This window comes from Phascolarctos cinereus, unplaced genomic scaffold (genome assembly GCF_003287225.1).
Source record: "Phascolarctos cinereus isolate Bilbo 61053 unplaced genomic scaffold, phaCin_HiC Scaffold_726;HRSCAF=1367, whole genome shotgun sequence".
NCBI lineage: Eukaryota > Metazoa > Chordata > Mammalia > Diprotodontia > Phascolarctidae > Phascolarctos > Phascolarctos cinereus.
In genome coordinates this window covers 348,548,332-348,569,639 of record NW_027556098.1, presented here as the reverse complement: position 1 = coordinate 348,569,639, position 21,308 = coordinate 348,548,332, and the positions used below count along the sequence as shown (strand labels likewise).

The 21,308-nt window shown below is 40.2% G+C and overlaps 1 protein-coding gene and 1 long non-coding RNA gene across 6 annotated transcripts in view; both read right to left on the bottom strand.

Annotated features, from left to right (window-relative positions):
- The window catches only part of STIM1 (stromal interaction molecule 1), a 249,665-nt gene that overhangs the window by 49,168 nt on the left and 179,189 nt on the right, over window positions 1-21,308 (bottom strand). The gene's annotated exons all lie outside the window — the stretch shown is intronic.
- LOC144458235 (uncharacterized) lies at window positions 12,767-21,297 on the bottom strand. The gene is made up of 2 exons (XR_013487828.1): window positions 13,341-21,297; window positions 12,767-13,015 (listed from the first exon to the last, which is right to left on the bottom strand). It is a non-coding gene; the product is annotated as an uncharacterized LOC144458235 (long non-coding RNA).

The following is a 21,308-nucleotide window of genomic DNA, read 5'->3' as shown; positions in this document are numbered from 1 at the left end:
GAAACCCAGGTACATAAAGCTAGCATATTTTCCTAATCATAATGCCCCTGTGATCAATAAGGGTGAAAGAGGGGTGTCACAATTTGGGCCACCCACTGACTGACTATGCCTAAGTCCTTGTCCATCTTAGTCCTTGTCAATCTGCCTAGCAACAACAATAAGATAGAAGGGCAGAGACTGAGAGTTCCAGGCTCTTAACCATGGTATGAAACTAACCATATTCCTATACACATAGGGAGCCTATGCGAGTATGTCTGTGAGTAATAAATTGCCTGATTGACGATCTTTGAGTGCTTGTGTTCCTTCTTAGTACCTGACCCACCATCTCCTCACAATATTATGTTGTTATTGAACTTTTTGTGTATTTATGTCTCATTTTCCAACAAGATTTAAGCTCCTTCAAATAAACAAATGCTAAAGTGATAAAACATACATAATTAATATAAAATGGAATATGGTAACTACATAAGAGTACCCTGTGCTACAAAATCAGAAAATCTCAGAATTGTAAGAGATCTCAGATGACACCCAGTACCACCCATAACTAATAAGAATTTCTTCTATAACATCTGATCAATGGTTACCCATCCTCTAAAGACCTCTAAGAACAGGTGCCCCCACCATATTTTGGGGCAGGCCATCCTACTTTTGGACAGCTAATTATTATACATTTTTTCTTACTTGATATCAAGCCTAAACTTGCATCTTTGCTGCTTCCATCTATCATTCTTAGCTCTGCCCTATGGACCCAAGCAGAATAAACAGAATGCCTCTGCCATGTGACAAATCTTCAAATATTTGAAGATGGTTATCTCACCCCAACTGTGTCTTCTCTTCTCCAGGTCAAACATTTTCATTTCCTTCTTTTCACTCTCACACGGCATGAGATTGAAGCCCTCCACTATCTTAGTTGTGCCCCTCTATATGTTCTCTAGCTAGCTTATCAGTACCATAGCTCAAATTCAGCTCCCTAAATTGAACATGGGTGGCATAATGGATAGAGCACCTGGGCTAGAGTCAGGAAGACTCATCTTCCTGAGTTCAAATCTGGACGGAGACACTTCCTGGCTGTGTGCGACCCTGGGCAAGTCACTTAACCTTGTTTGCCTCAGTTCTTCACTTATAAAATGATCTGGAGAAGGAAATGACAGGCAAACCACTCCAGCATCTTTGCCAAGAAAACCCCAAATGGGGTAACAGAGTCAGACACAACTGAAAATGACTGAACAACAACAACAACAAAACTGAACATACTATTCCAGATGTGGTACACCCAGGGTAAAGTATAGCAGGACTCTCACCTCTTTTGCCCTGGATGTTAGCTTCTTTTAGTGCAGCCTAAGATTTTATTACTTTCTTAGTTTCCATATTACACTGCTGACTCATATTCACTCACACACTATTAAACATTCCTGCTAAATTCTTTTCAGATAAACTGCTGTCTAGCCATGCCTCCTCATCTTGTAACAATGGAGTAGATTTTTTTTAACCCAAGTGGAAGGTTTTACATTTATCCCTATCAAGTGTTGTCTTACAAGATTTGTCCCAGTATTCTAACCTGTTGAGCTCTTTTTGAATCTTGATTTTGTCATGAAATATGACAGAAAATGTGAGATTAATTTTGGCTTGGAGGTAGGAGGAAGACTGGCAAGTGAAGGGAAAGTTTTCTAGAAGATGTGGCTCCTGAGCTAGATCATGAAGAATGGGTAAGATGTCAAAAATGTAGTTATGGAAAGGTTAAGAGTAGATGGCAAGGCATTTTAGGAATGGAGAACAGTGTGATCAAAGATGCAGGAATGGGAAGAGCAAGGATAAAAGCAGTCCAGTTTGTCTGTAGGATGGAGTATGTAGGGAGAATAACAGAAAATAATAAAGTCAGAAAGGAAGGCTGAGGACAGATCACAGAGGCCCTTGAAAGTAGTTTGAGAAGTATGAACCTGACCCTTGCTCTCAAGGAGCTAGGCCTGTTGCTTCCTGCTTCCTTGCACTGCCTCCTTCTTGCTTCTTGCATAACAAAAAGGATGTGGTTGTTTTTGTTTGTTTGTTTTTTGATGGGGGGGGGACGGAAAAAAGGAACAGCTTGAAGTAGAAGAGATGATAGGTGAGAGAGAGAGGGAAGACAAAGATATTCAATTCTTCTTTTGTTTCTGTTTTCTCTGCTAAGAACAATAATCTTTCACCTGGAAAAGATTGAATGGATATAGTTTGGAGTTAATAAAAATAAATAAATAAGGAGTTGGTAGCAAAATATCTAGCTCTGTCTGATGAGTTCAAGTCACTTAGTTTAGATGAACCACATCCTCAGGTACTTAAACAACTGGCAGATGGGACTTCTAATCCCAGCTAAGTGGCACAGTGACTGACAGAGTGCTAGGTGTGGAGTCAGGAAGACTTGACTCCAAATCTAGCCTCAGATAATTAATAATTGTGTGATCTGGGCAAGTAAACTTAATGTCTGCCTCATTCTCCTCATTTGTAAGATGGGGATAATAGCACCTACCTTTCAGGGTTGTGAGGATTAAATGAGATAATAATTATAAAGTGCTTAGCACAGTGCTTGGCACATAATAAGTGCTATATAAAGTTAACTATCATTATTACTGTCTGGTGCCTGTAATCTTTGAAAGATCACAAGGTAAGAGTGGTACTATAGAATTGAAGAACAACAAATATCCCAATTTTCAGAAAAGGGGAAGGGAATGAGTTGGAACATTATGGGCCAGTGGCAAAATTCTTGAAAGTATTATTAAAGGGATGGTTAATAAACATCCTCAGATATGCAGGCGATACCACTCTGATGGCAAGAAGTGAAGAAATCTCTTGATGAGGGTGAAAGAAGAGAGTGTAACATCTGGCTTGAAGCTTCATATCAAAAAAAACAAAACAAAACAAAACAAAAACTAAAGACTTGTCAACTGGTCCCATCGCTTCCTAGCAAACAGAGGGAGAAGAAATGGAAGCAATGTCAGATTTTATATTCTTGGGCTCAAAGATCATTGTAGACAGCAACTGCAGCCACGAAATTAAAACACACTTGCTCCTTGGAAGGAAAGCTATGGCAAATCTGGACAGCATACTAAAAAGCAGAGACATCACTTTGCCAACAAAGGCCCATATAGTCAAAGCTATGGTTTTTCCACCAGCAATGTATGGATGTGAGATTTGGACTATAAGGAAAGCTAAGCACCACAGAATTGTGATGCTGGAGAAGACTTTTGAGAATCTCTTAGAAAGGAGGTCAAGTCAGTCAATACTTAAAGAAATTAATTCAGGATATTCAGTGGCAGATCAAATACTGAAGCTGAAGCTTAAGGTCACATAATAAGAAGACAAAATTCAATGGGAAAGATCCCAATGTTCCGGAAGATTGAAGACAAAAGAAAAGGGGCAAAAGATGAGATGGATAGATAGTATCATGGAAACAACAAACATGACCTTGGACAGACTGAGGAATAGTGGAGGATAGAAGGGTCTGGTGTGCTATGTTCCATGAGTTCATGAAGAGTTGGACACAACTGAATGACTGAAGAACAACAAATAATGAGCATCTAGGAAAGGAAGGAGTGACCACAAAAAGCCAGCAAAGAAGAGATCACACAAAATGAACAATGGTCCTGATGAATTGATAATAAATACTTCCATCCTCTTAGCAGGAATTCCGGTAAGGAGATTACTGAGGACAAAAAGACATTATCAGACTCTTATTGGGTATTTATATTTAACTTGTTTTCTTTATTATTAGTGAAGGATCAGTGGGGAGGGGGGAATAAGAGTGCTTCTAGAAATGATGATGATATAAAAATGTAAGGCATTAATAAAACTTTTTTTTCTCCAACCTGAGCATGTCATACCAAGCTAACTCTATTTGTTGTTAGATTTTCAGTAACTTATCTATCACTAATAGGAAGAAGCACCACCACTGTCACTGCTGTCTCTGCTGTTCCAGCCATGGGAGAACTGGTCTGTCCTCCCCATGAAAAAAGTCTTTCTCTTATCAAGCCCTGTGTCTTCCTATCCACTCTATCCCACTGTTTTGGTTCAAAGGTTGGAAAATGTATACAAACAAATGATCATAGGATTTAGAGCCAGAAGGAACCTTACAGATAATTTATTTATTATTTATAAGTAAGGAAACAGGTCCAGAGAAGAGACAGGACTTGGTGAATGTCAGTCACACAAGGAAAATTCAAAAACAAATTGAACAATTTGCTGTGAGCTTATTGTGTGCAGAGCCCTGAAATCAGCTCTGGGTGAGCTTCAAGGTGTAGATAAGGGAGAAATTCATAGCCTAGTAGTGTTGAGGTAGGATTTGGGAGAGTGGCTCAGGTGTGAAAGAATTCACTTAAACAACTTTAGCTTAACCAATGGGAGCTTTATTACATGAAAGTATTCTTACTTTACTTTAGTCATGGGGCTGAGTAAAAAAGATACTGATGTTTGAAGAACTAGACTTATATGGACAGACAAAATAATACAAGATAAATGTATTAGGTAGACAAAGTGTTATGTAGTTTCCAGGGAACAATGCAGGATCAGAGAAGGCTTTCTGGAAAAAGTGAATTGGGTCTTAAGAAGAGAATCTGAGCTGGAAGGGACCTCAGTAGTAATAGCAGAATAATGGTTCAAATCTAGGTCCTTTGATGACAAATCCAGTGAATTGTCTTTCCACCAGATCACAGATGCATCTTTTTTTTCCCTTTACTGAGATGATTGATTTTCACTGGGTTATCAAGGTTTTAGTCCCAATCATTCTTTATATTCCCCCTCTTACTACTACCGCTAAAGTTTACAACTGTGAATTCAGTTAAAGAGTATCTGAGGAAAAAGACTTCTAATTACCATAACCTCCAATACACAATCTCCAAAAAAGGATAAATCAGCCTCCTTCATTATGTGTGTCTACATCTACACTGACTTTGTCTTAAGAATAGAAACTCTGTTGGAGGTAAGGACAGGAGATGGGACCAACCCAATCTAAATAACCCTGTCTTCTGTGGTATATTGGAAAGAATACTGGATTTGAAATTAGAGAGCCTGGATTTGAATCACAGCTCTGCACCTTATTCCCTGGCTGACCTTGGGTAAATCATTTCAACCTTCCTAGGCTTCAATTTCCTCAACTAAGAAATGATAGTGTTTGACTAGATGATCCCAAAGATCATTATTGGTTCTAATTCTATGATTCTGTGATCTCTTGAGGTGGTTTCCACTGTTAATTGACTAGCTATGGAGGATATGCAAAAGGTTTTTTTTTTAACCTCTGGCTGCAAAAACCCTGTTCTGACGGCCCAGGGGAAGAGCAAAAACAGGAAGAGGTGGGAAGTAGGTTCTCTGCCATCCAGAGCTGGCAACAGCAGGAAAGAGGGCAAAGAGATGCAAAGGAGAAAGAAAGGGTAGCATTTCAATGGAGCAGCTTGTTCCACTTACTGAACAGCAGGCATAGCAGCTGCTCGCTAACTCTTCATATTCAAAGCAATGGTATGGCTGTGTTTGGACAGGTACAAAGAAAGTTGATGGTACATTCTGACAGCAAGGAACACAGTACACAGGGGCATCTTGAGAATGATACCTTATCAGTTCCCAAGATAGTGAGGCAGCAGGTCTATGTAACTAAAGCCAAAAGCCACAAGGTCTAAGCCCAGAGTGCTGCTTCTCAGGCATGTTAATGGGCAAGCCCTGAAAGTGTCTGAGGATACTTAGCAATCATCTTGGGCTTTTTTTCCCTCTTAAATGCTAACTGCAGTTTTGAAGACTCACATTTTACAAGTGTCAGTAGAAAAATTTAAAAAAGAAAAACATTTACCATCAGGCTGGCTGCCACATTTGAAAACAGTCAAGAACACACCCAGCTATATAAGAATGAAAAGACCACAGAATGTTAGGGCTCCTAGAGATCAGCTTGTTCAAAAGAAGAGAAAAGAGGTCCAGAGAGAAAAAAAAAAAGAGATTGCCCAAAAGCATACAGCAAGTCTAGGATAGTGCTTCCTTTTATACGACAGCCCTAATATTTAAAGATCACCATCATGTCTTCTAGGATTTGACCCTTTGGTGGCCTAAAGTACATGCAGTCTTTTTTCAGTGCTGTGTGTTTTGCACTGTATCTTGATTGAATGGTGTTTCCCAGTCAAGCTCAACTCGGCCTTGAAGAAAGGATATGCATACATTATCACCAAGGACACACTAGATCAATTAGTATGTTTAATAAGCCCAAATAAAGGCCATTTTGTGACAGTCCAGGGCATGATGTTGTGACGGAAGACAGGAGACACATGAATACATTTGAGAGAGCCTGGAGGAGATGTCATCCATCATCTCAGGACTTGGCACTTGAAAATGTGAGAATAATAATGCATTGCTCCAAGGGTGGGGTTTATCTGCTTCCTGGAGTGGAACTAGGTGTAAAATATGTCCTCTGGACATATTTCTGGTGGTCCCAAAAGTGGTGTGCAGGAGGTTTGTCTTTGGGGCAATAGATATCTCATGGGAAGAGCACTAGGGTGTCTAATTGTTTCTGGCAATAGGGTTTGACAGATTTCTGTCCTTACAAATTTGAGTTAAGGGTTGTCTGAAGCTTTCATGTGTTCTCCAGGTAGCATTCTTTGACCTTCAGATGATGAGAAACTATTTCCTACAGATACAGATGCTTAAGACTATGGTCTTTGCTGACTTTGTGTCAGAGGCAAGGGACCCCACTCCCCTACTGACCTATTGAGTGTCTGTTGCCTCCAAGGACTTTACAGTCTAGCTCTGAATCACCTAAAACTCTTGTAGATCCAATATTAAATTGTGTCCTGACTGTGTGTAATTATGGTTCCTAGAAGAAAGAACAGTGTAGGCCAGGGATAGAGAACCTGTGGCTTCATGTGGCCACATGGGGCCCTCTAGGTTCTCAAGGGCAGCCCTTTCACTGAATCCAAACTTCATAACAAATCCCCTTAATAAAAGGATTTGTTCTGGTGGCAGAAACAAGATGGCAGAGTGAAAGCAGTGACTTGCCCTCCAAATATTCATAAAAAATGGCTCTAAACAAATTCTGAAGCAGCAGAACCCACAAAAAGACAGAGTGAAACAAATTTCCAGCACAAGACAACGTGGATGATTGATCAGAAAGGTGTATCATGCCAGGCTGGGAGTGCAGCGCAGTGCGGCATGGGCACACAGGCTGCAGAGAACCTGGAGCAGGCCTCAGAGGACTGAATTGCAGGCAGCTGTGGAGATTTCCAGACTCCTCAATCCACGAATGCCAAAGACAACTTAGAAGGTTAGTGGGAAAAGTCTGTTTCTGTCGGTGGTCAGACAGGAAGGCGGGGTTTCAGCTCCATTCCCCAAGAGCGTGGCCCTGGGGGGGCAGTTGCTTCCCAAGCTTCCGGCCCATAGACTGAGGGGGAATCCAGTGGCTGATCAGAGAGGGATTGCAGGGATCTCTTTGCCAGTGCTGAGGCAGGAATCTCTTGCTTTGCCCGTGTGTGGATCTGGGTCACAGTTCTGGGTGGCAGTGATGCGGTGAGGAGGAGCGCTGGCCTGGTGGAGCTTGTAGTGGTTGTGGAGAGAAACCCCTCCTCAGTTACGGGACAGAAAGGAATATTTGTGGTCACAGGCCAGGAAAGGAGTAAACACCTGCCCCTTATCATACCACCTTGGAACTGAAAATTTACAGGTCCCTACAAGTATCTCTGAAAACAGCTATACAAACCCCTGAAGCTTGGGACAGTACACTCTCCACATTGGAAGCAGACTCTTACCTTAACAAAGAGTTTAAAACTCAAGTAATTGGCTGGGATCATGAGCAAGCAGCAAAAAAGAGTCAGACTATATTATCTTACTTTGGTGAAAAAAGATCAAAATATACAACCAGAAGAAGACAACAAAGTCAAAGCTCCTACATCCAAAGCCTCCAAGAAAAATATGAATCAGTCCCAGGCCTTGGAAGAGCTCAAAAGGGATTTTGAGAAGCAAGTAAGAAGTAGAGGAAAAACTGGGAAGAGAAATGAGAGTGATGCAAGAAAATCATGAAAAACAAGTCAACAGCTTGCTAAAGGAGACCCAAAAAAATACTGAAGAAAATAACACCTTAAAAAATAGCCTAACCCAAATGGCAAAAGAGGTCCAAAAAGCCAATGAGGAGAAAAATGCCCTAAAAAGAAAAATTGGCCAAATGGAAAAGGAAGTCCAAAAGATTACTGAAGAAAATACTTCCTTAAAAATTAGAATAGAGCAATTGGAAGTAGTGACTTTATGAGAAATCAAGACACTGTAAAACAAATCCAAAAGAATGAAAAATTAGAAAACAATGTGAAATATCTCATTGGAAAAACAACTGACCTGGAAAATAGATCCAGGAGAGAGAATTTAAAAATTATTGGACTATCTGAAAGCCATGATCAAAAAAGAGCCTAGACATCATCTTTCAAGAAATTATCAAGGAAAACTGCCCTGATATATTAGAACCAGAGGGCAAAATAGAAATTGAAAGAATCCACAGATCTCCTCCTGAAAGAGATCCCCAAAGGAAAACTCCTAGGAATATTGTAGCCAAATTCCAGAGTTCCCAGGTCAAGGAGAAAATATTACAAGCTGCCAGAAGGAAACAATTCAAGTACTGTGGAAACACAATCAGGATAACACAAGATTTAGCAGCTTCTACATTAAAGGACCGCAGGGCATGGAATATAATATTCAGAGGGCAAAGGAGATAGGATTACAACCAAGAATCACCTACCCAGCAAAACTGAGTATAATCCTTCAGGGGAAAAAATGGTCATTCAGTGAAATAGAGGACTTTCAAGCATTCCTGATGAAAAGACCAGAGCTGAATAGAAAATTTGACTTTCAAATACAGGACTCAAGTGGAACATGAAGAGGTAAACAGGAAAGAGAAATCATAAGAGACTTATTAAGATTGAACTGTTTACATTCCTGCATGGAAAGATGATATTTATAACTCATGAGACCTTTGTCAGTATTAGGGTAGTTGAGGAAAAAATATGTATATATATATATATATATATAGATAGATAGAGAGGCACAGGGTGAGTTGAAGATTAAGGGGTCATATCTGGAGAATAAAATTAAGGGATGAGAGAGGATTATACTGGGAGAAGAAGAAAGGGAGAGGTAGAATGGGGTAAATTATCTCACAAAAAAAAACAGAAAAGTCTCTCACAGTGGAGGGGAAAGGGGAAGGTGAGAGGGAATGAGTGAATCTTATTCTCATAGGATTTGGCTTAAGGAGGGAATAACATACACATTCAATTGGGTATGGAAATCTGTCTTACCCTACAGGAAAATAGGGGGAGAAGGGGACAAGAGAGCAGGGGGATGATAGAGAGGAGGGCAGATTGGGAAAGGGGTAATCAGAAGTAAATACTTCTGAGGAGGGACAGGGTCAAAAGAAAGAATAGAATAAATGGGAGGGCAGGATAGGATTAAGGGAAATAGAGTTAGTTTTTCACAACATGTCTACTATGGAAGTGTTTTGCATAACTGCACATGTACAACCTATATTGAGTTGCTTGCCTTTTCAATGAGGGTGGGTGGGGAGGGAGGAAGAGAGAAAATTTGAAACCTAAAGTTTTAAAAACATGTGTTTAAAAAAAATGTTTTCACATGCTACTGGGAAATAAGAAATACAGGAAATGGGGTACAGAAGTCTATCCTGCTCTACAGGAAAATAGAAGGGGAAGGGGATAAGAGAAGGGGGGAGAGATAGAAAAGAGGACAGACTAGGGGAAGGGATATTCAGAACGCATGCCATCTTAGCGTAGGGGGAGGGGTGAGATGGGGAGAAAAATTTGGAACTCAAAAACTTGTGGAAGTTAATGTTGAAAACTAAAAATAAATAAATTTATACAAAAAAAAGGATTTGTTCTGTAAAACTTGGACTCAGTCAAAAGGCTGCACCAAAGGACCTAGAAGCCACGTGTGACCTCAAGTCCATGGGTTCCCCACCCCTGGTGTAGGCTATTGTAGTAACAATAACAACTCAGATTTGTATAACATTTATGGTTCACAAAGGCCATTTCTTTGTGGGCAAAATAGAAAGCATACTGTAATAGAAAGAGTCCTACATTTGAAGTGAGAAGACCTGGACTTGAATTGTAGTTGCAGATCCCTAGCTTTGAGATCTTGGTCACATTATATAATCTCTATGTTCCTTTCCAGTGCTAAAAGTCTATCAATCTGCAAGTGTATAAGTAGATATAAGGCAATCAAAGTAGACTTCAAAGAGAACAGACTCTCTGTACTGAAAATGCAACAGAATGAGAAAGTGCCAGAGGAGGAGCCAGGTTCCTAAAGCCAAGTTCTGAGAGTTAGGAGGAAATTAGTGATTTGATCTAGGTGATCATCCTTAGTCAACATCCAGTCAAGCAGGATGAATTCAGGAGACTGGGATGGGCCCAGATACACAGCAACAATTCCTTCACTCATCAGCTTCTTGGCTGGTAGCTACTGGAGGCCTAGACTGTGACAGACAAGGAATTATCATAAAAGGGACCGACCTACTCAGAGATGCTGGGAAGGAGAGCTTGGCACAGAACCAAACTCCAGTGAGCACAGACAGAGATACTCCTTGGACAGACAGTTTGTGCTAAAGGCTTAGATGCTATAGGATGACTTGTTTGCCAAGGCCATCCCACTTCTGCCCAATAGCTTCCCTACTTCTGAGTTTAGTGAAATAAGGCCAGGAACAGCAAGAGTGAAAAGCTATATGAAAAGAAAAGGCACCAGGCAGGTAGGATATGAGCTTTCACAACTAAAACCATCACCTTTTACTCTCTTTCTTCTGGCTTCTACTCCAGAGATGCTGGGTTTGGGGGCTAAGTAGTAACCCATGGTCAGAAGCTCCTTCTGGTTCTCTCTTGATGCTACTGGCCAGTTCCTGGCTTCTGGACACAGAGGCTAATTTGCTTTGATTCCATCTAATGAGCCTCTGGACCAGGATCTATCAGAAAGTAGAGTTTTCCCTGACAGATGTATGAGTTTCCACTATGGTGTCAGCAAGGAGCTATTCAGTCTCTTCTTCGACACTTTCACTGACACAGAACTTTCTCTCCCAAGGCAGCACATCCAGCAGAAAACAGTGAAAGAAAAGTTCTCCCTTACACCACAACCCACTTCCCTGAGACTTCCATCCACTGTTCTTAGTTCTGCCTTGTGAGACACATATGTGAGTATGTATTAACACTCACATATCCCTATAAAAACAGTTTAAGTTGGAAAAGACCACAGAGGTCATAGAGACTAATCCATACCTGATTAGGAATCCCAGCTACCACATCTCTGATAAGTAGAACAGTTGTTCAAATACCTGACAACAGCTATAATAAGTCTCCAAGCCTGTGTGCACTCATCATCAATGTGCCAAAAGAGGGCAAGCTTGTAATTCTAGGTAACTTTTACACCAGAGCAGGCATAAACTATCAGAGATGGCAGGGAGTCCTTGGGAGGAATGAGGTCAGGAACAGCAACAGTCACTACAGAAGAATTGTGTGTCTCATGGTTCATTGCCAACACCGTTTTCCATTTAAGGTGACTACCAGAACACTTAATGTCAACAGAGCATTTCTCCAAGCACAAACAGTTTGTCGCTAACTTGGAGGGGAAGCTGAGCCAACACATGATTGGCAACAGTGGAGCAGAAAAGGAGCAGGCAGCTTTCAGGTATCTGGTATACAGCACTGCATTTGCTCATCTGGGCCAGAATACTTGCAAACATCAAGATTGGTTTGATGAAAATGATGGGGAAATTCAGAAGCTGCTAAACAAAAAAACGAGAACTCCACAGAGTTTACCAGCAAGACAGTTCATCTGTCTCTAGCACAGCAGTGTTTAACTCCATCAAAAATAAAGTGTTTAAGTGGAGCTCAGAGAGATGTAGGATTTTTGGCTCAGTAAGAAGGCAGATGAAATTCACTTTTACACTGATAGTAACATTCCAAAGTACTTTTATGAAGCCCTGAACACGATTTATGTGCCAAAGACCTCTGATGCATCTCAACCACTTAGCACTAAAGGAGCTGCATTGATTAGGGATAAGCACATAATCCTGGAGAGATGGGCGAAACACTTCTATGATGTTCTCAACAGAACATCATGAACCAATGCTGAAATTACTGACCATATACCTCAGGTTGAAGTCAATCCCTCTCTAGATGAACTTGCAGCTGAAGAAGAGGTTTTGAATGCCATTAGGCTCCTCTCCTGTAGCAAAGCACCTGATGTTGATTTTACTCCAGCAGAGATTTACAAGGCAGCAGACCCACTGCTCATACAAAAGATGAAATCTTCCATGTTATATGGCAAGAGGAGGCTATCCCCCAGGAGTTCAAGGATGTCTCCATTGTCCATTTCTATAAAGTAAAAGGGAATAGGTTGTCCTGTGACAATCGTGGAGGGAAAAGGGGGAGGCAGTCTCTCTGTCACTGCCAGCAAGATTCTTGCCAGAAGGGGCAGCTAGGTGGTGCAGTGGATAGAGCACTGACCTAGAGTCATGAGTACCTGAGTTCAAATCTGGCCTCAGACACATAACACTTACTAGCTGTGTGACTCTGGGCAAGTCACTTAACCCCTGCTGCCTCACCAAAAAGCAAAAAAAAAAAATTCTTGCCAAAGTCCTACTTGATCAGCTGATCCTTCACCTGAAAGATGGCAATCTACCAAAGGTTCAGTGTGGCTTCAGAAAGGCTGAGGAATGACTGATATGGGGTTTGCTACCTAACAACTCTAAGAGAAATTCCAGGAGTAGAATGGAGGTCTGTACAAAACGTTTGTTAATCTAACCAAGCACTTTAATACTGTCAGTCACGAGGGCTTGTGGAAAATCATGGCAAAATTTGGTTACTCAGAGAAGTTCATCAGTATTATATGCCAGTTTCATGACAGCATGCTTTCTTGCATGGATTCTGGATGATGGACAATGCTCTCGAACTTTCCCAGTCACCAATGAAGTGAAGCAGGGTTGTGTGCTTTCTCCCATACTTTTTAGCTTGATGTGTTCAGCAATGTTGTCAGAAGCCTTCAATGAGGAAAAAAAAATGGCATCAAGATCAGTTACTTCACTGATAGTAAATTATTTAACTTAAAAAGGCTACAAGCCAGGACTAAAGAGGAAGGAGAGTTCGTGCACAACTTTTTGCTCACAGATGATTGTGCACTCAATGTAGCCTCTGAGGCTAAGATGCAACAAAGTATGGATCAAATTCTCTGTTGCTTGTGCTAATTTTGGTCTCAATTAATTAACACCAGGAAAACAGAGGTTCTCCAGCACCACACCATCCATACATGGAATCATTGGTTACAACAGATGGAGAAATTTGAATGCCATGGATAAGTTCACTTACCTTAGCAGTATACTTTCCAGAGATGTACACATAGATGATGAGGTTGATACACACATAGTTCAGTGTTTGGAAGGCTCCAAAGGAAAAGTGTGGGGAGAAAAGAATAAGTATTGGGCTGCCTACAAAACTGAAGGTCTACAGAGTTGTTGTGCTTACTTCATTGTTATATACCTGTGAAACCTGGACAGTATACCAGCATCATTCCAGGAAACTCAATCAATTCCATTTGAATTGTCTTAGGAAGATTTTGAAGATGACCTGGCAAGATAAAGTACTGGATACTGAGGTCCTTTCTCAAGCTGAACTGCCACACATTCCAACTCTACTGCACAGAGTATAACTCCAATGTGGGAGGGGGGCAGCCACGCTGTTCAAATGTCAAACATACACTTGCCTAAAAGACTATTTTACAGAGAACTTACCCAAGGCAAGCACTCACACAGAAGTCAGAAGAAGTGATACAAAGGCATTCTCATGGTCTCTCTGAAGAACTTTGGTATCACTTGTGAGACATGAGAGATCCTGGCACAGGACCACCCAGCATGGTGTGCTCACATCAAAGAAGGTGCAGTATGAGCAAAGCAGAACTGCAGTAGCTCAAAAGAAATATTAGATGCGCAGATTTAGAAACATATCCACTCCAAATATTCATATGGACTATTTGTGCCCAATCTGTGGTAGAACCTTCTGAGCTTGTACTGGTCTGATCAGCCACAGATGGACCATTGTACTTTGACCTTGACATAGTGATGTCACTTTGGTCCTCTTCGAGCATAAAGGACAACCATTGTATTTTCCTTTTGATTATCCTTCAGATATTTGAAAACAGTGGTCACGTTTCCAGGCAACCAAACCCTACTCTGGACAAGTTCTATCCTGTTAGTGACTCTTCTAAGATGTGTTGTTTAGACCTGAACAAATATTCTCAACATGGCCTGACTAGGGCAGCAAACACTAGGGCTCCCACCTTCCTTGATCTTGGCTCCTCTACTCCTATAGTCTCAGACTTCATCAAACCAAGAAAGCTGTCCTGTGATACCACATATCAGCATGTGGATGACCTTGGTTTCTCAAAGGCCAGCTAAGCTCTGGGAAAATCCTAACAAATTTGAAAAGCTTCAAGTACAGGCCCAGTATAAATTGGGTTCGTCACTCAAGGATCTGCCAAGCTAAGTCTGTGCGAGTTTCATAGCTTAAAGGTTGGCCACCAGAAGATGGATATTTTTTGGCTATAGGAACTCATGAAGACCTCTAGGCACTAAGGAACTGATCTATGTTAGTGAAGAGCACTCACAAATATCCTTGCAGCACTGACATATAAGACTGCATTTGTTATCTTGGCTGCCACATCATACTGCTGGCTTATTCTATTACAAGGCAAGTGACTCATACTGGGATTGTTTTATAATGAGGCAGCTGTTTCTAACCTAAGGCCTGCTTCCACACCTCTGCTGATGTATTCTTTCCCACCACCACACCAGTCCCACCTTTGTTCTCAACAAACAAGGTTTACTACACTTTTTAATCCATAGCTCAGAACTTACCTCCTCCAAGAAGCTTTCTGTGATTAATCCAATCCAACTCTAATCACTCCTTACTAGACGTCATATCAACAAAACAGATGTATTTGGTCTGTATTGGTTATCCCAGAATCTGGCAACATTCTAACTAGCCAATTTTATGTCCTGTTACATTTTATCTATCCCTTCCCTACAGCAATACTACACTGCATAGCCCAGTCTGGTCTCTGCATTAATCCCTGAACAGGCCAGGCTCCCTTGTGCCACCTGTCTGTGTTCAAGTTCTTCAATTGTACTTCACAAACATATATGAAGTCCCCAGTATGTTTGGAGCCCAAAAGGGCTCCAGGGAAAGAAAATAAATACAGGTAGCCCCAGCTCTCAAGTGACAAAGTTTAACAGGCAGACATAACATGTACACAATTAACTCTTTTTTCTTTTTTGTGAGGCAATTGTGGTTAAGCGAGCTGCTCAGGGTCACACAGCTAGAAAGTGTCATGTGTCTGAGTCTGGATTTGAACTCAGATACTCCTGACTCCAAGGCCAGAGCTTTATCCACTGTACCACCTAGCTGCCCCCACAATTAACTATTTAACAAAGGAAAATGTGTTAAGTATAACAAAGATGTCCAAGCAAAATATTATGGGAAATTTCAAGAGGAAGAGATTACTTTTTAGCTTTCTTTTCCATCTGAAGTATCCATTCCATTTCCACTTCTTATCTGCAGCCTAATCATAATAAGATAATAATGAGAATTATGCATATTTCTATAGCACTTTAACATTTACATAGTGATCTCTACAACTTCCCAGTGAATTGAAGACCTGGGTTTATCTCCTGCATCCACTACAAACTACTTGGGTAAGGGTTTAACTTTTCTAGGCCTCAGTTTCCTCACCTATAAACTGAGGTGGCTATATTAGATTAACTCTAAGATCTGTTCCAAATCTAAATCTATGATCCTCATTTTACTGAGAAACTGAGGCTCAAAATAGCAAAATGGCTTGTCCATGAGCACAGAGCTAGTAAGTCAGCATACAAATCCAAGTCTCGACTCCAAGTCTAAGAATCCATCCACTGTATCACTATATCTCACTAACTCATCCTTTAATACTCAGATCAATTCTCATCTCCTCTGTGAAAGCTTTTAGTGCTACTCTGGCCCATGATGATTCACACTACCTTTGGCTCTGGCAGGCAGCGTGGTATAATGGAAAGTACACTGGCTTCTCAGCAAGAGGACCTGGGTTCAAACACCACCTTGAAATTTACTACTTGTGTATCACTGAGCAAGTCACTTATTCTCTGAGGTTTATTCCAGCTCTAATTCTAAATTCAATTAACTCTTCATAAATATATATGTATGAATGTGTATATGTAATATATATACACACACACATACATATGCATAAATACACATGTGTATATATGTATGTATATACTATCTCTTTTAATGACAAATATCTTATTTCCCCAATTGACCTGGTAGATCCCTAAAGTTAAGTCACTTCCCTATGCTATACCTCTAGTGTGTCTTAAGGAGTTGATGCTGATCTCAAAGTTGTTACAGCCAGATTGCTAGAGTAAGTAAACCCATGGCCTACCATGCTTCTTCCCTCCAGCACCCAACTACATTTTTGGAACATAGAGTTTAAGATCATCTAGTTCAATTACTTCATTTTATAGGGAAGGAAACTGAGACCCAGAGAAAGAAAGTGACTCATAGGACCCTAGAAGGGCAGAGGCAGATGGTGATGGTGGATGGGTGTGTAACTTCAACACTTATGTTGCACATAAATTTTCAAAAACTTTAAAAACCAGTTTAGCAAAAAAACAAGGCTAGATAGATAGTGTGACTATTAGAAACAGAAGCTTTTTCCCTTTCTTTCTGGTGCCAGCTGCTTCTCTAGGCACAGTTCCTGGTGATATATCTGGCTGTGTCCCTCCATTCAACAAGGACCACACTTAAGGTCTTTCAACCAACCACATTAAATTCCCCTTAAAGACAAATACCAATATTCTTGGCCCCCAGATGAGTTTATGGCACAAGCTGGCCTATCAAAGATGCAGTTTCACTTCCCTAAGGCCTGTCCTGGAAGCCACTTGGCAGGGAAATAAAACTCTGAGAGGCACAACAGTGCAAAAATAGAAAAGGGGGGGCACCCCTTGTTCTAGGCCAATGAAACCCTGCAAGACAAGTTGATTTGATCTGATATATGAAAAACTACAGTAATGGGTCCATGATTTAGATATAAAGGCTGATACTGTAAGCAAACTGGGAGAGCAAGAAATAGTTTACCTATCAGATTTATGGAGAACAGAAGAATTCATGTCCAAATAGGAGATAAAGAACATTACAAAATACAAAATGGATAACTTTGATTACATTAAATTGAAAAGTTTTTGCACAAACAAAGCCAATGCAACCAAGATTAGAAGGAAAGTAGAAAATTGGGAAAGAATTTTTACAATCAGTCTCTCTGATAAGGGCCTCATCTCTAAAATATATAGAGAATTAAGTCAAATTTATAAGAATACAAGTCATTTCCCAATTGATAAATGGTCAAAGGATATGAACAGGCAGTTCTCAAATGAAGAAATTAAAGCAATCTACAGTCACACGAAAAATGCTCTAAATCACTATTGATTAGAGAAATGCATATCAAAACAACCCTGAGGTACCACATCACACCTATCAGATTGGCCAACATGACAAAACAGGAAAATGATAAATGTTGGAGAAGATGTGGGAAAATTGGAACACTAATACATTGTTGGTGGAGTTGTGAAATGATCCAACCATTTTGGAGAGCAATTTGGAACTATGCCCAAAGGGCTATAAAAATGTGCATACCCTTTGACCCAGCAATAGCACTTTTAGGGCTATATCCCAGAGAGATCATACAAATGGGAAAAGGACCCACATGTAAAAAAATATTCATAGCAGCTTTTTTTGTGGTGGCAAAGAATTGGAAATTGAGAGGATGCTTATCAATTGGGGAATGGCTGAATAAGTTGTGGTATATGAATGTAATGGAATACTATTGTGCTATAAGAAATGATGACCAGACTGACTTCAGAAAAACCTGGAAAGACTTGTAAGGTCTGATGCTGAATGAAGTGAGCAGAACCAGGAAAACATTGTACACAATAATAGCTATGTTGTGCGATGACTAATATTGATAGACTTAACCCTTCTCAGCAATACAAGGATCTAAGATATCTCCAAAGACCTCATGACGGAAAATGCTATCCACATCCAAAGATAGAACTATGGAGTTTGAATGCAGATTGAAGCATACTAATTTGCTTTTTTTTTCTTCTTTTGTGTTTTGTTTCCTCTTTCTGGTGGTTCCTCCTATTGGTTCTAATTCTTACTTACAACATCACTAATGTGAAAATATGTTTAATAGGAATGCATATGTATAGCCTATATCAGACTGCATGCCATCTTGGGGAGGGAGGGGGAGAAAAATTTAAAACTCAAAAGCTTATGGAAATGATGGCTGATAAATCAAAATAGATTTTAAAAAAACAAAGTAAGCACTCATCAACTGCAGAATAGCTGCAATAGCTGTGGTCATAAGAATGTAATTGAATTTTACTGTGCAGTAAGAAATAATGAATATGAAGAATTCAGAGAAACATGGAAGGAGTTGTATGAAATGATACACAGTGAGATAAGCAAATCCTTTGTGGTAGTATATATAATGATTAAAACAATACAAATAAAAGATCAGTAAGAAGAAGTCAAACTCTGAGCAACTGAAAAGCAAATAATGGTCCCAGAAAGAATAGATAACTAAACATACCTCCTTCTTGGTGGAGTTAGGGAACTACCTGAGGAGAATGGTATATACATTGCCAGGTACAGTTGCTATAGCAGGTATATTTGCTTAGCTCCTTTTCTTTGTTACTAGAGAGTTCATTTTGGATGGGGTAAAGGAGGGAGGCTATTTCTAGAAACAACTATGATGTAAACAAAAAATATCCATAAAACTTATTTTTAAAAAACAAGTATCAGTGGCTGTTCCTGTTCTTTCTTTGAAAGAGTCTGGGGAAAAACAAACAAACAAACAAACAAACAAACGAATGAATGAATGAATGAATAAATAAATGAAAACAGGGGGAAAAAAAAGAAAGAGTCTGGGGGCAGTCTCATGAGTCAAACTTGGTCAGCTGGTCCAGGTCTAATTCCTAGGATGGTTAAGAATTTCCTTCTTATATCTACAACATCAATTATTTTATAAAACCATTTCTCTTTGCTTGATTTTCCATGGACATAAAGAGCAAGTGTCCAGCATACCCCGATACAAATCTTTCATATCTATGAAAACTTCAGTACATCTATAAAAACTGTTGTCTGATGGACTGCTGTGGAAAAGAAGAAATAAGCCTGTTTGACCACAGTGCTCTGCTTGGACCCAGATAGCAGAACCAGGACAACTATCATTCTGAAAGGGGGAAAGAGGAGGGTGGGAGGTAGCAGTGAACAGTGCTGTGTGGCTCAAGTAGAGATTGTAGTAGCTCTTGTAGAAAGCTTCAATGAAAGGAATCACTAAGCCTCTGGCTCTAGTCAAAGTGGAGTGAACATTAATCAGACTATTGGTCCATGTACTCTCAAACTATGCCACAAGGTAAGAGCAATCCAATTCTGAAACCTTGGCATTAACCTTACTCGCTCCCCACCCCTGCTCCATTCCAATTACTCACCAAAGCCTATCAGCCTTACCTGGAAATGTCCTTTGCTTCTATCCCTTTCTCTCTCTCCATGCCCTCTTACCCCTATAAGATGACAGCAGCTTCTTCCCCAGCCTCCTTCCTTCTAATCACTCCACCTCCATTTATCATGAACACAAACCCAGAGGCTCCTTCACATAGCACAGCAATATGTCCCTCAAGTGCATAGGAACCAGACATGATTGCCAACAACCTCCAAGAGTCAAAACACCTTAGTCTTACTTCTGAGGTTTTTCCATGGTTTGTAACCAATTTATATTTCCAGTCTTATTTTCTACTATTTGCCTACAAGTAGCCTTTATTCAAAATGGATTGTTCCCTGAAAACATCATGTCACGACCTTCCCCTCTAGTGGCACTGATCTTGCCATTCACCCTTCTCAGAATGTCTTCACTTATCCTCATCACACAACTAAGTTTTCTCTTTCAAAGTCTAGTTTCACTTCCTTCTCTGAGTTTTATCTGACTGTTCCAACCTTTGCTAATGAAAAGTAGTGCCTAAAACCAGGTAGTGTGTTCCAGGCTAAATTTGGAAGGATAGAACAGACCTCGTGTTTGGGCTTGTTTGGCACTAGATCTCTTCACCTTCCTCTGGACCTGTAATAGCATATTAATACTAAAGTACTCAAATGGATTTCTAATCCCATTTTGTGAGTATTCCCTCCAACAATACAGATCGCAACCCATCCATAATCATCCTCTGAAATTTCATGGCCTTCCATAAACTCTTCACAGAGGGGTGTACCCAGTGTGCTGAGGTTCTTATTTGATTTCTCTTGACATTGTAATAAACAATTGAACAAGCAGTATGTTACCATGACCCACAGCCAAGTATCATCACCAGAAGAATATTTATATAAAACAAAGATGGGTTTTTATTTTAGTGAGAAGCCCAAGGACAATAAATTTCCAGTTTCCCAGAGGTAATCTAGCCTGCTCCCCTCTTCCTGTTCAATTCTGTGCCCCTCTCATTGTCCAATTATAGTGTTTCACATCTATAAATCTATATTTACCCACCATAAATCTATATCTACCTACACATACATACATGCACAAAGATGGACAAGCTTTACAGGTTGCATATCCTACTACATATCATTGTCTGAATGACAGGCATTCTTTATCCATTTGGCTTTTCATACATGGATAGTTAAGCCAAACTCTTCAGAGTAACTATGAATCACTACAATATTCTAAGGGTTGAAATAGTCAGTACAATGTTACCCACAAACAAGAGCAATTTGTAGAACCTCACCATCTCTGGGAAATCGTCTCTCAGGCTGGACTCTTTTGAATTTACTCCAAGACAGCAGCAAACACCTTTAGTAAGTGTACATCTCTTTTATGCATCTCTTGACATTAATGATCAGTTTGTCAATATCCTTTCTAAAATGCACAGGAACTGAATAAAGAAAGTTTGCTCCAGCAAAGAGCTAGCAAAGACTAGCAAGTACTACTACGAGCTGGCAAGGAGAGCAAATATTATCCCCTCTCTCACTCTTTGGATACTAGGTCTTTATTATTAATACAGCTAAGACTGAAATGTTGTGTCCAACAATCTAAAACAACCCAAGATAGTGAGTTGCTGGCTGTTTCAGGACACAGGATAATTTCTTAGCTTCCCCAAGCATCCTAGGTTCAGATGGCTGAGGAAATAGCTACTCTCTTTCTCCCCAGCAGTGGTGCCCTTGGATTCCAGCCCAGTCCCC